Genomic DNA, 13678 nt, shown 5'->3' with positions numbered 1-13678 from the left:
ATACTTATTGTATGCAGGGCCACAGATAGAGCTTCAGGGCCTGTGTACTATAGGGGGAATGGCCTTATCAGTGGGTGTGGTCACTAACCCTACAAAAAAAGTTATCTACAAGCTGGCAATTGTTGTGCCACAGTGCCAATTGACCCTTACCCAGGGGTAGATTCAAAGTGGGGAGGGATCACGAAAAATACATTTGAAGATACTTAATTATTTTCAGGGCCGCAGAGAGCGGTTCAGGGCCTGAGTACTGTAGGGGGCATGGCCTAATCAGAGGGTGTGGATGCTAATCCTACAAAAATATATATCAGAGTTGCCGACTTTCTGGGGCCTTTACTGTTCATGTGTTGAGCGTACTAGTTTGAATCGACAGGTAAGTAGCAAAGACTTTCCTCTCCGCATTTGCCCTTTGCCAAGCACACATAACCCAGTCTGAAGCTATTGCACCGACACTGCAGTCCCCATAGCAGGCTAAAGGTGATGTAGCGGTTGGCACCAAACAAATGCAGAAACAAATGCAGAAATAAGATGCAGGTTACAGAGATGGATCCCAATATCTATGTGCACTGGTGTACTCAGGGCCGCCAACAGGGGGGGGGGGGCCTGCGGCATAGCTGTCCCGGGCAGTGAAGGGCCCGGGGCCCTGGGCCATTCATTCCACCCGCCGCACCCCCCCAGAGCTGCCCCTGCTGACAGAGCTGGATTAAGGGTGGTCCTCCTGTCTCTTAGGGCCCCCCTCCCGGAAGCCGCTTGGTCCAGCACAGCAGGCTCACCACCCCCCCTCCTCCTCCTTTGCCTGCGGCCTGTGTAGCTGCTGTCTTGGCTCCTGTCATGTTCACGTTCAACTCCTGTCTCCTTCCTCTCCTGGGAGCGGAGAAGCTAGTGGCCCCCACCCGGAGCTGCCACCCCCTCACCCAGAGCCGCCACCCCCTCACCCGGAGTCGCCAACCTCTCACCCGGAGCCGCCACCCTCTCGCCCGGAGCCCACTAGCTGTGTATCTGGGGACACCTGGGCGGCCCAGTCTCCCTGCTGCCGCATCCTACTCAGTAAGTATATGTTCTGTGTGTCTGTGGTGGTATGCTGTGTATAGTGCGTGTATGTATGAATTTATGCTGTGTGTGTTCTGTATGTATCTATGCAGTGTGTCTTGTGTGTTTGTTATGTATGTATGTATATGTAGTGTGCATGTTTGTATGTATGTGTGTATGATATCTATGTGTGTGTGTGTGGGATTCGGAATGAAATCCCAACGGTCAAAACCCCGACAGGGTCAAAATCCTGAATGGGTCATAATACCGACAAGGACAAAATCCCGACAAGGGCAAAATCCCGACATTTGAAATCCCGACATGGACAAAATCCCGACATTTAAAATCCAGACAGGGTCAAAATACCGACATATAGAATGTACAGGTGAAACAGTCAACATGACTTTCCGTCGACAGGTCGCGAGGTCGACATGGGTTTTTTCACTGTTTTTTGAACACAGTCGACATGGACACAGTTGGAAGTGAACCGCAGCCCCTCACATCACTCGCAATGCTTCGGGCACGGTGCCTCGCTGCGCTCGGCACACTATTTTATTCTCCCACCACGCCCTAGTGGATGGTAGGGCATGAAATACCGCCTGTCAGCACATGTCGGGTAAAAAAAACCATGTTGACTTTGCGACCTGTCGACGGAAAGTCATGTTGACTGTTTCACCTGTACATTCTATATGTCGGTATTTTGACCTAGTCGGGATTTCAGATGTCGGGATTTTGTCCTTGTCGGGATTTTGTCCTTGTCGGTATTATGACCCATTCGGGATTTTGACCCTGTCGGGATTTTGACTGCATCCCATATGTAGTGTGTATGTTTGTATGTATGTATGTGTGCATGATATCTATGTGTGTGTGTGTGAGAGAGAATACTGTATTTATGTATGCAGAGTGTGTTGTGTGTGTGTGTGTATGTGGGGAGGTGGCCCTGCATAGCCGGCCGTCAGCAGAGCAGCGTGGTATGGGGTGTGGGGGGTGTGGGGGGTGCGGCCTATAAATCATTACCGGCTCCTCCCTAAACATATCCCTGCATTTCATGCAATAATGTAGTTGTGGGCAGAGTTGCGATGACGCATTTCATAGCCCGAGCCTCACATACAAAACTCACAGTGCATCTTTTTTTTCTTTCTTTTACTCTTTCTATTTTAATCAAGCTACGTTGCCGCAGGTGTCCTTTAGCACCTAATCTCTGGCAGCAGAGTACCTTCAGTGTTGCCCCATCCCTTTAGGGATGGCATCAATGCTATTGCCATTGATGGTTGGAATTGATGGCGATAGCCATCCCTTTTATTTGACTGACTGGCCTGTAGGCCAATCAGAACCTGAGGGTGGGGCTTTACGGTGTCGGGGGCGGAGGGGTTAGATTGCAGGGTGAGGTTTAGGCAATCGTGGGTAGGGTTAGGGTCAGGCTGAGGGGGTAAGGGTTAGGCTGCTACAGGGTAGGATTAGGGAGTAGGGGAGATGGTTAGATCCCTTATGGAGCCCCTGACGGGATTCTTGGTGTTGGGATGATGTGGTCAGCCTTTCGACTGCCGGCATCCTGGGCACCAGGATATCTAATGTGTCCCATTTGATGTTGCTGGTGAGGATATGTGGCAGCATAGTGGCCACAGCAGTTCCCAGTAGCTGCAACTCCATTTCCATCTCCACCTTACATCACTCCCTTGACATGGAGCTCCAGTGGTGGCTATATTTGAAAGGATGCAAAGGCTCATGGGATTTATCTGTTACTGCTTAAAGTCTGACCAGTAAAAGATTAACTTCCACGTCTGCTCTTCTTCCTCTTTGGTTGGCCGGGTGCTGTATTTGCCTGACACAGCAAGGTCCCTGTGCCCCCACTAATCTGGAGCCTGGGTCATGTGCCCGCAAGACACACCCCCTCTCCTAGTTGCAGATATGTATAGAAATGTAAAAAAAAAAGTAAACTTCTTGAAAATGCCTCACATTCTCCACATTAAGACTGACACATCTACACTTGTAATAATGTAATGATAATGTGGCTCTTACTAAGACAGAAATTGCCATTATCCTTACAAAAATGTCTTCTCCACAGGATTGGCATTTTCTCCTTTAATAAAGAAGTAACCAGACAAAGTACAATAATGATCCATAGCATTCTATATAATAACTGTGCACAGGGAATTCTGCTCTCCTGTAACAAAGGGGCCGGGTACTCTGACACTGGAGCTCAAATAGCATTCACTTATTTATAAAGACTGGATATACCTATCATGTCATCCTCACCTTCATTATTACACACATGAGACAGGCCCCTGACATATGCAAATTCATGTGTCTGATTTAACCATTAACTGCCATGGGCTGTGGAGAATGATAAACAACTAGCCAATCAGCTCCTACCTGTTATGGCAGTTAGGTGATGATTGGCTGGCTGTTTAATGGGAGTTAATCTGGCCCTATATCATTGTCATTCATTCCATCCTTATAATGACCTAACGCTAACATGTTGGAAAGTGCTCGTGCTCTGTAACTCATTGCAACCAGCTATTTTGAATTTTATGGACTGCTAGTGCAATGACAGCTATAATTTGATTGGTAGCTCACAGCAACCAATCAGAAGTTTGATGTCATTTTGTAAAATGGCAGCTGGCATTTCATTGGTTGTTATGGGTTATAGAGCATTTAGGCAAATAGCCCAGTTCTATTAAATGAGCCACACTGTTGAACTAAAGTCAGTCTTCCAAGTGAAAATTTACTGGATAAATATTTAAAGGAATGAAATCTTCTATTGGATGATGTGTGACATGGGAGCAGACACAGAGACACAGCTTTTGGCAGAGAAGCTTATATATGTATTCAAATGCAATTCTCATTATTTATAATGTTAGGAATGTATGGTGGCAAAGAAAGGATGGCCAGGAATTCTGCAATGTCCAACCACAACCAACAGACATTGTTGTCCCCACTCACTTTCTAAACTGACCACCCACCCACTTGGGTGATGATACTGTCCCCAGTTAGGGTGGTACAGCCTACTACCAGTCAATGAAGGACGTAAACTTCAACCAAAACAATTACACCCATAATGCTGTTCTTTCCTGCCACAGTAAGGTTTTGTCCGCAGAACCGCTGCACCGCCAGTATACAACAAACTACACAAACAACAAGACATCCCTGAACAGATCCTCAGTGAACACTATTGCACCTTCCTCTGTCAAATGTACCCCTTTAGCCCTGTGGGGATTTATGAAATCGAATCCCCAAATGAGGAACAACACCAAATGAGGGACAATTGAATCCCCAAATGAGGGACAACACCACCATTGTTGGCCAATATAAATGTTGACACTGCCACCAAAACCTTCAGTCTAAAAAAATCGCAGGTTGTAATTTTAGGGAAACTGTGCAGGCATGCCAGTGCGCATTTGTGAACTCTTAAAATAGAGTCATGTCAGAGGTGGCGATGCAAAGCATGGGGGATGCAGTCCAGACAAAGCAGGCATGTCTGGACCATTCGGGGGGAGGGCGATGGTGGCTGGATGATGTCACACTCAGCCGCTGCAACACCAAATATGGCCGGCCTTCAGCTAGCTGTGAAGCCAGGGAGCAACCAGTGATGTGTGAGCCCTTCGCTGGATGGGCAGGGGAACAGACAAGACCAACAAAAGACAAACAACATTGAACATTGCATACTAATAACATACTGAAACATGAACACAATCTGTAACTACTAGTTACCACAACAGCCCTATATAAAGTTTGGAACTGCCCGATTCCCATCAGCCTAAGACATTAATTTCTGGAACCAAAAAAACTACTTTTGCTGAGACCGGCAAATCTAGTAATCCTTAAATGGTGCCTACAAAATCCACCCACCCTATCAGCCTTGTCAGTCTCTGAATGCCATATTTTTGCAGAGAACTGACCCGTCACCTACTAGGACATCCAATCGTAGCGGCAACCAGTTTGGAAGATGCCATAAGGGGGTCAATCAGCCACAGGAGCCGAAGAACAAAATCTAGCCCACTGAAAGTGAGACAACGCATCTCATTCTCCACCCCCTTCACGTTTCATGCATTAAACATGATGTTTTCGTGCATGTCAGCACCAACTGAGTCAACAAATGTCAAAATCAGTAGGGAAGTAGTGATCGTGTGCTCCATGACAAATTTATAACACCTGAAAACTATGCTGTGATTGTGTTGCCTACCACTCCACATTTCCAAGACAACCACTATGGGAAGCCAAACCCCTGCCTTTCCATTAGACAGGCCAATCAGACAAAACCAGGCGCTGTCGCAATGGCGTGTGGTTTGTGTCTGAGTGGTCAGATTCAGACAATAAAAAAATCAAATGTCTCAGCTTAGAAACCCCAGCCGTGGCTCTTTCCAGATTCCTTGAAAAAGTGGTGTGATGCGGCCACTGTGCTCCACGGGGGGGGAGTGCAGTCTCACTCATCTGGCTTTACACAGTGGCGGATTTTACCTGGGGGGGGGGCTGACCTTTCTGACCACAACTAGGCCACTAACTGCCTGGCAATTGCTGCTCAGGCACCTAATTTGTTACATTCCAACAGCCAGGTCCTACGAAGCCTCCATGAAGGTGTCCACTGTGCCTTACTCAGCACTGCCCCCAGTGGCAGTAAATTGAGACTGCAGGTTCCAGATACAACAATTAGTTTGTGACAAGCAGAAAGAATGGGTGTCTGGCCATAGCTATTATCTATATACATCCGGAGAAGAACCTTTCAACACACCAGACCTAGTTTGCTCCTAAGAAGTCTATATAGGCAGGGCCGTATTGTCTAGTAATGGCCCTGTATATAGGGCTTAAGGAAGGTCTTATTGCATATTTACATCACCTATTTACCTCTGTAATATTATATATTTTGCACAATTGTTTAGGTTTGCCAGTGGGGTGCAGTTCATCGTATATTAACAATGTTACTGTTGTATACAAGGGTGGTTCAATAAATAAGGTAATAAGACCTCTCAATTTGTAAAATTATTTCTCATACTCAATAGAATAGTCTTGGTACATTTTATATCAGGATTTTGACCATTGAGATAGATAGATATTATGGACGGTGTAATGGTTAGCATTAATGCCTCCCAACACTGAGATCATGGGTCCAATTCCCGTTATTGTCCTAACTGTGTGGAGTTTGTATATTCTCCCGATGATTGCGTTGGCTTCCTTCGGATACTCAAGTTTCCTCTTGCAATCCAAAAATATACTGGTAAGTTAATTGTGTCCCAACACAAATGAACCCTAGTGTGTAAGTGTGTGTGTGTGTGTGTGTGTGTAAATTGATTTTAGGGCCAAGTGGTTTTCAGCTTCCATTAAACTCTATGGGGGATATTTACTACGATATGAGTTCTATTTCACGTGGGATGTTGCTATGGAAACCAATCAGAATCTACTTCTTATTTATTTATTTATTTAGCACCTTCTAGAAGATAATAGTATCTGATTTCTTGCCCATAGCAACATCCCATGTGAAATAGAACTCGCATCTTAGTAAATTCCCCCTATGTTTCTAAATAAAACATGCATACATGTAAAACAGGAACACTAATAGGTATGGAAATATATATTTCCAGGAGCAACCAAGAAAAACAATTGACATCGGTATTAAGCAATTAATATATTTTTGGTTTTACAGTATTTTATTTTGTTGTCATTTTTTGGTCAGATTTGGTTTCTTTCTTCTTTGTCTTTCTTTAGTTTTTTCTCTCTTCTTTGTCTTTCTCCATGTGCAAAATGTCACTGGATCCTCTTGTTGATGATGTTGCAGCAGATGTACTTAAGCGTTTATCACCCAGTTATGAGGTAAATATTATTACCTTCCATGTATCTCTTACATACATACAAATACAATGTTTCTCTACCTAATTCTTGACCACCTATCAGCAGCCTCCATCCATTGTCATAATTTTTCCTTTAACATCCTCATTTTTATTACCATCAAACTGTACACCTTTCCCCATGGTCTATAGTGTATATAGCATAGCTTCCTCAGCTGCCCAGCTACTGTATTATTTCCCATAATCCATTCTGGTCTCACTGGCCAGGCTAGACCTGACAGCCTCTGCACCTTCTGAGAGTATACATTTATATAACAAAGACACAATCAAGCAAAATCCATTTTAAAATAAAATTATTAAATATTAAAAGTTTTAAAGTATAATGAAATTTTTTTTACTCTGCATTATAAATCAGATAATGAGTAACCAAGACTGGCCGGTGGCCTGTCAAAGTATCATGTGCTGTATACATTTTTCAGCATTAGGTGATAAATAGGGGCCCTTACAAACTTCTGCTATGTGGCCCACATGTATCTAGTTACGTCACTGAGTACTAGAGGTAGGAAGGGTCTGCTCTTACGGTTTACCATCGATGGTGGAGAATGACATGGTTATCTGTCATCGATGATAGCCGTAGCTAAATCTTTTATTTTTAATGCTTGCACAATAGCAACTGCCAGTAGGGATGGATGGCCATTGCCCATGGATGCTTACAAATCATCTATGGTTGCCACCGATCAGTGCATAGTTTTACCATCGATGGAGGGACTGCAGACAGGGTTCCACCATCGATTTTTATATATATATATATATATATATATATATATATATATATATACAACCGTTTTGTAAGTGCATAACTCAGGAGACTCCGTTCAACAAATCAGCAGCAACAAAAGAGACAAACTCAAATAGAGTGCTATCGACGTTTCGGGCTCTTATGCCCTTTATCAAGATATGAAAGACATGAAATATACTTACATATATAGATCAACATAGTGACATACACCCTGTGCACCCTTCACCGTTGTCAGTTCCCAGAGGAGACACGATGACGTCACAAGCGCGACCCAGCGCCGATGCACCCAGCGTCTCCAGGGGGCGTGGCTACACCTCTGTGTACCATCACCTAGGTAACAGAAATAAACAAGTTAAAAAATTGACATAACGGTATCCTGTGCAAAACGTAAAGCACATGACTATAACTGTATAGAAACAAATTATGTATGTTATGACTCTGTAAAGAAAAATTTTGTTGGGGGAGCTACAAAAAACATGAAAAAGGTAGAATTTCATTCAACCTGTGCTGTTGCACAGTTTGTAGCTTGTGTATCCAACGTGCTTCCAATTGTACGATTGCGGTCACCTCCTCTGTTGTTCTCTGGTATACAGTCTTTGATTTTATACCGTAGACTAGATAATGGATGCATTTTTTCTTTCCAATGTAGCGGCACTGGTTGTTCTGATCCCTTTTCAGTCAGCGCTGCACGAATGCTAGATTTGTGGATTGCTATACGTTCTTTGAACATGCAGTTAGTTTTTCCAATATACAAGAGGCCGCATGGGCATTTTATGTAATATATCACAAATCTTGTGCAGGTTAGGGGGAAGTTGATCTTCAGTTTGGTCCCAGATCTAGGATGGAAGAAATAATCACCAATTTCGAGACTGCTACATGTCACACAACCCAAGCATCTGTAGTTCCCATTTTAGCCTCTCTGTAAAAAAGTTTTTTTTATCATTTCATTGATTTCGAACTTTAGACGAACAAATGCGTAAGGCTTGGAGAAACTATAAATGGGGTAGTCCCCATTTTAATGAGGGCGGATGATGACTACCTAATACCTAATAGTATGGTATTTCTATCCGTGGGTTTATGATAAACTGTTGTATGTAGGAAATTGTCATTGGTGATAGTGATTAATACGTCCAGAAAGTTAATCGATTCTTCGCTTGATTGATATGTAAACTTGATGTCTGGATCCATTTGGTTAATGGACTGCATGGTGTCATTGAATTCTGTAATGATTCCATCCCAAAGAAGGATGATGTCGTTGATATATCGATAGCAGGCTTTGATTTTATTAGCCACCATTGGATCTGAGAAGAACATCCCTCTTTCAACCTCATGCATGAAGATATTCATGAAGCTAGGAGCCACACAAGACCCCATAGCTACACCTGAACGTTGTATGTAGAATTGGTTGTTGAAAAATAAATAATTTCTGGAAAGGGCTAGATCTAATAACTCCATAAAGAAATGTACATCCGGGCCATTGAAGATAGCACTTACTGAAACAGATCATCTGACCGCTTCCATCCCTCTATGTAGGGGAATACTAGTGTACAATGATATAACGTCAACTGTGCATAGTAGCAGTTTTTTTGGAAGTGGTGATAGTTTTTGGAGATTCAACAAGAGTTTGGTGGTACCTTTAAGATAAGGGTACTCTTTACCTAGAACGGCGCCCACGATGTCCATCGCGGTCATCGGGGGTAAAAAATTGCGGGCATCGCATGCACTAAAAAAACGGGTGCGACGCGATGCCCGCGATTTTCCCATAGGGATCAATGTTAAAAGTGTGATTGGACGCGATTTTAGTGTTAAATGCCTCAATGACCGCGATTTTTCCATAGGAAACAATGTTAAATGGGCCACAGAGCCCTAATAGTCCCCCTGAAGTTTTAAATGGCCCCCACAATTTTTAACGCCACCCCACGATCAACGTGAACCCGAAGCGTGGCGAGCGCAGCGAGCCCGCGAGGGGCGGCGGTATGCGTCCTCCGACCTTTTCATACCCCCACTATCCACGTCGGCGTGGAGTTGAGAATAGAATAGTGTGGCGAGCGCAGCGAGCCACCGAGCCCAAAGCGTGGCGAGCGCTTCGGGCTCGGTGGCTCGCTGCGCTCGCCACACTATTCTATTCTCAACTCCACGCCGACGTGGATAGTGGGGGTATGAAAAGGTCGGAGGACGCGTACCGCTGCGCTCGCCACGCTTCGGGTTGACGTTGATCGTGGGGTGGCGTTAACAATTGCGGGGGCCATTTCTGACTTTAGGGTGACTATTTGGGCTCTGTGGCCCATTTAACATTGCTTCCTATGGAAAAATCGCGGCCATTGAGCCATTGAACACTAAAATCGCATCCAATCACACTTTTAACATTGATCCCTATGGGAAATCGCGGGCATCGCGGGCATCGCATCGCACCCATTTTTTAGTGCATGCGATGGTCGCGATGGGCGTCGTTCTAGGTAAAGAGTACCGAGATAAGTAGCTTGCTTTTGCACGATGGGCTGTAAAAATAGATCTAAAAATTGTGCAGCCATATAAAACAAAGAGTCTCTTGCCGATATAATCGGTCTACCGGGGGATCTTACAGCATCTTTATGCAATTTTGGTAGCGAATAGAGAATGGGAATTTTTGGGTGATCTTTAGATAAGGCTTCTCTAATGTCATTGGGTATTACGCCACCAGCAACACCTTCTTCGAGCAGTGTGTCTAACTCTCTTTTAAATTGTGGAGTTGGGTCCGATCTGAGATGGCAGTAAACTTTTTCATCTTCCATTTGGCGACAGATTTCTTGTTTATAATCGGTGATGTTTTGTATCACAATGCCGCCTCCTTTATCCGCAGAGCGGATTACTATATCGTCATAGGTTTTAAGATCGCGCAGATTGAATCGGTCCGGATGAATAGTGGTACATGTCTCCTGGATTTTATTTACCATGTAGTTAGTGAAGCTCTTGATGGCACAATTGTTTGATGGCGGATCAAACGTTGATCTTTTAGATATTTTCGGTACATCTTTAGGAATGACTTTGGTAGAGCCAAATTGTTCTCTTAGACGTAACCACCTGCTGAATTTATAGATATCTATTTGGTTTTCAAAGGTATCTGCTGTGTAAGTTGGGACAAAGGACAATCCTTTGTTTAATACATCTGTTTCAACAGCAGTCAGGGTTCTTGTAGAGAGATTAAATACTATGTTCTCTTTGTGTACTTGCGCTTTGGTCTCACGGGCCCACTGGCCTCCACGCCTGGTGTTTTTTCTTTTGAGGGCTATTTTGCCTTCTGGCACTGGTTGATGGTTGATCGTTTGCACATTCTTGTTCACTAGAAGACTGTCCACTTGATGCTTCAGTGTCAAATCGATTTTTGTGGAAAATCGTCTGTTGTAGGGTCGGCGACCTTGTACTTGATTTGTACCGTATGCCCAGCTGTACACACAGTACTCTGCTTGGGTTGTGTGAAATGTAGCAGTCTCGAAATTGGTGATAATTTCTTGGTGAAATTGGTGATTATTTCTTCCATCCTAGATCTGGGACCAAACTGAAGATCAACTTCCCCCTAACCTGCACAAGCAGATGTGTGATATATTACATAAAATGCCCATGCGGCCTCTTGTATATTGGAAAAACTATCCGCATGTTCAAAGAACGTATAGCAATGCACAAATCTAGCGTTCGTGCAGCACTGACTGGAAAGGGATCAGAACAACCAGTGGCGCGACATTGGAAAGAAAAAAATGCATCCATTATCTAGTCTACGGTATAAAATCATAGACTGTATACCAGAGTACAACAGAGGAGGTGACCGCAATCATACAATTGAAAGCAAGTTGGATACACAAGCTACAAACCGTGCAACAGCACAGGTTGAATGAAATTTACCTTTTTCATGTTTTTTGTAGCTCCCCCAACAACATTTTTCTTCAGTCAAACCATACATACTTTGTTCCTTTGTTTCTATACAGTTATAGTCATGTGCTTTACGTTTTGCGCAGGATACCGTTATGTAAATTTTTAACTTGTTTATTTCTGTTACCTAGGTGATGGTACACGGAGGTGTAGCCACGCCCCCTGGAGACGCTGGGTGCGTCAGCGCTGGGTCGCGCCTGTGACATCATCGGGTCTCCTCCGGGAACTGGCAACGGTGAAGGTGCACAGGGTGTATGTCACTATGTTGATCTATATATGTAAGTATATTTCATGTAAAAAGAAGGTAGGCGGCGCTAAAGGACACTGAGAACACACAGTTTCGTAAAAAAGTACAAATTTAATTAACAATAATCATAATAACAATTATAAAACTGAAAGCACCGGCCGGTGACTTGAAGGGTTAAGAAACCTATTGGTGCATAAGCAACGATCTTATAATATCTCCAGATGTAATAGATGCAATTTGCATAGCCCAGTAGAGATTATATTTGTATCTTCATATAAAGCACATATATTATTGCAAAGCTTTATCAACAGTTGAAGCACATATATTATTGCAAAGCTTTATCAACAGTTGAGGCAGGCATAGAGTTAATAATTGGCAGTCTTTTGTGCAAAGTGCTGTTAGCCTGATAGCAGAGGCTTATATGGCGTTTTGAGCAGACATACTTCTGTTAGGCACAATCAGGGGTTAGTTTTCAGCCAGACATTTTAACTCAGTCAATAGAGCCACATATAAAGCTTGAAGGTGTTAGAAAGCTTGTAAATGAAAAGATGCAAAGATAAGTATACTTATGCTCCGTTTTGTAATCCACTGTTTAGGGGAGTTTATTCAGTCGCCCACGCCTGGAGAGGGTTCACGGCTGTTTGCGCTGTCAGCCTTGTCTCCGAACACGCTGCTCCGGCTTCCGGGTCTCCCAGCAGGGTACTTTCAGAGTGTCAAATGACGCGTTTCCCCGCCTCTTGAAGTATCAGCGGCTTCCTCAGATGGTTCTGAGCTTTATATGTGGCTCTATTGACTGAGTTAAAATGTCTGGCTGAAAACTAACCCCTGATTGTGCCTAACAGAAGTATGTCTGCTCAAAACGCTATATAAGCCTCTGCTATCAGGCTAACAGCACTTTGCACAAAAGACTGCCAATTATTAACTCTATGCCTGCCTCAACTGTTGATAAAGCTTTGCAATAATATATGTGCTTCAACTGTTGATAAAGCTTTGCAATAATATATGTGCTTTATATGAAGATACAAATATAATCTCTACTGGGCTATGCAAATTGCATCTATTACATCTGGAGATATTATAAGATCGTTGCTTATGCACCAATAGGTTTCTTAACCCTTCAAGTCACCGGCCGGTGCTTTCAGTTTTATAATTGTTATTATGATTATTGTTAATTAAATTTGTACTTTTTTACGAAACTGTGTGTTCTCAGTGTCCTTTAGCGCCGCCTACCTTCTTTTTACTAGCAATTTTTTCAAGGAGGGTTGAGTATCCCCCCTAGACGGCAGCAAGGACACAATAATTTTTCCAGCGCTCTGCTATCTATTTCTTCTCTCTGCCAAGTATATTTCATGTCTTTCATATCTTGATAAAGGGCATAAGAGCCCGAAACGTTGATAGCACTCTATTTGAGTTTGTCTCTTTTGTTGCTGCTGATTTGTTGAACGGAGCCTCCTGAGTGCTGCACTTACAAAACGGTTGTATATTTCTCCCCCGGTTTGGGAGACAGAGGATACCGGAACAGTCGTGGTCATATGCAGGGCTATTTTTCAGCAGGCTCCAGCAGGAACTGAGGCCCTTATTCTAGTTCACTCTTTCTGACAAAATATTTCTTAGATGGACAAAACCATGTGCACTGCAGGTGAGGCAGGTGTTACTTGTGCAGAGATAATTAGATTTGGGTGGGGTTTTACACCTGCCTCACCTGCAGTGCACATGGTTTTGTCCATCTAAGAAATATTTTGTCAGAAAGAGTGAACTAGAATAAGGGCCTCAGTCAGAGGCGTAACTATCGTCCCGCAGCCCCCGCCGTGGCGGGGAGGCGCTGAGGGTATGTGGGCGCAGGGGGGGCAGCGGGACGACAGTCACTGTCTGGCTGCCTGTGTGCACCGTCCGGGTCCCAGCTCTCCCGGCTATTGCCGCAGC

Source organism: Crinia signifera, chromosome 19 (genome assembly GCF_055691185.1).
Source record: "Crinia signifera chromosome 19, ASM5569118v1, whole genome shotgun sequence".
Taxonomy (NCBI): domain Eukaryota; kingdom Metazoa; phylum Chordata; class Amphibia; order Anura; family Myobatrachidae; genus Crinia; species Crinia signifera.
The sequence above is the reverse complement of the archived record's forward strand: the minus strand, read 5'-3'. Positions refer to the sequence as shown.